Here is a 1678-nt window from a genome sequence, read left to right as displayed (position 1 = left end):
GGTTTTAAGGTGGGTACTAGCTAAAGATGAGTTAGCCACTCAGGATCAGCAAGATGGATAAAAGAATAAGAAGTCCTGAGTGTTGATCACGTTAAACCCTATTCTAACGCCCATAACAAGAAGAATTGCAGTCAAGATTAAGTTCAAGTTAGATGGAGTTAAGTCTTTCCAGAGTAACCTCGACAAGCTGAAAGCTTTTGGAGAACAAGATGATGTAATGTCAGGGTGTTCTGGATCCACATGTGCGTCTGTTGCTTCTGCTTAGGTCACTGAATAAGATGAATTAGAGCACGAGGGTGGTTAATACACATCATAGAATAAGGTCCTGATTCCCACAAAGTTTGGACTGGCTCGATCTTAACAAACTGACTCGATAAAGACATCAAAGCGGACTGACTCTAAACATAAAACCAAAGGTAAACGATTAGTAGCAGATAATCGCCTCCCCCAGACTTACTTCTCACAATCCCTGGTGAGAAAATAATTCGAGGAAAGGCCAAAATAATAAACAAGTGCAGGAAACAAAAACAGAAATAGAAAGAGTTCAAACGGATATAACAATGGAGATAGAACTAGGAGACTGCCTAGTCAGTATCATCGCTCTCGGACTGGCCCGCGGAACGCCTGTTCCTTTTGCGTGGAGTAGCCTATGGAGTCTCTTCGTCACCCTTGCAGTTCCTGCTGGCTCCTTCCCTGGACGATGACTGCGTGGTGTAGGCTGGTCTTGACGAGGGTCAGCTGTGCTCGGAGCTCCCATCCATCCTCCAGTGATCGCCTTCAATATCCTCTTCATGAGGCTGTTGTTCTTGCACTGAGAATCTACGATCCAGCGTCGGTAGGTGGCGTCATCTGCGTTGTCATCAAGGGGACCCAGGTCATATGCATTGTCGCCTCCCTCTATGCGGACAAACTCAACACCATCCATAGTATCGTCACGGTAAGATAACTTTGGGTCAGCGCAGAGATACTGAGCATCAGGGACGAAACAGATGTTGGTCACATCACTTAGCGAGGTGATGTTCGGTTGAGGCAGCTTGCAGTAGAGGTTTCTCCCGTCCTGACTGAGGAAGCTGTAGGTGTTCTCGTCGCGGAGAATCTGGCAGTTGATCAGGTAGGTGTTCTCTTTTTTTTTTGGTCCCGAGAGACTTACCTTCGCGGTTTAAGTCACTAGCTTGACTTGGTTGGTCTATTAGGCTAAGGGAGGACCGCTTAGGGGAATTTCTTCACCCTCTGCGATTGTTGTCTTGGCAAGGTATGGCTTTATGCGTTGGCCATTGGCAACAACTTCTTCCCCTTTCGTGTTTAGCAACACAACAGCTCCGTGGGGGCAGACCTCTTTAATGGTGAATGGTCCGGACCACCTAGATCGCAGCTTTCCAGGGAACAATCGTAGCCTTGAGTTGAACAAGAGCACTTGATCCTTAGGTTGAAAGTTGCGGTTGATGATCATCTTGTCATGGTAAGCCTTAGTTCGCTCCTTGTAGATTTTAGAGCTTTCATATGCGAGATGCCTAATTTCCTCAAGTTCGTGAATCTGCATGGATCGTCTCTCCGCTGTTGGTTTAATGTCAAAGTTGAGTAGTTTCACAGCCCAAGCCGCCTTATACTCCAACTCAACCGGTAGGTGACAAGCTTTACCGTACACCAGATTGTAAGGAGTGGTCCCGATTGGTGTTTT

This window comes from Brassica oleracea, chromosome C4 (assembly GCF_000695525.1).
Source record: "Brassica oleracea var. oleracea cultivar TO1000 chromosome C4, BOL, whole genome shotgun sequence".
In the NCBI taxonomy this organism is placed as follows: Eukaryota; Viridiplantae; Streptophyta; class Magnoliopsida; order Brassicales; family Brassicaceae; genus Brassica; species Brassica oleracea.
Note: the sequence above shows the minus strand (reverse complement) of the source record.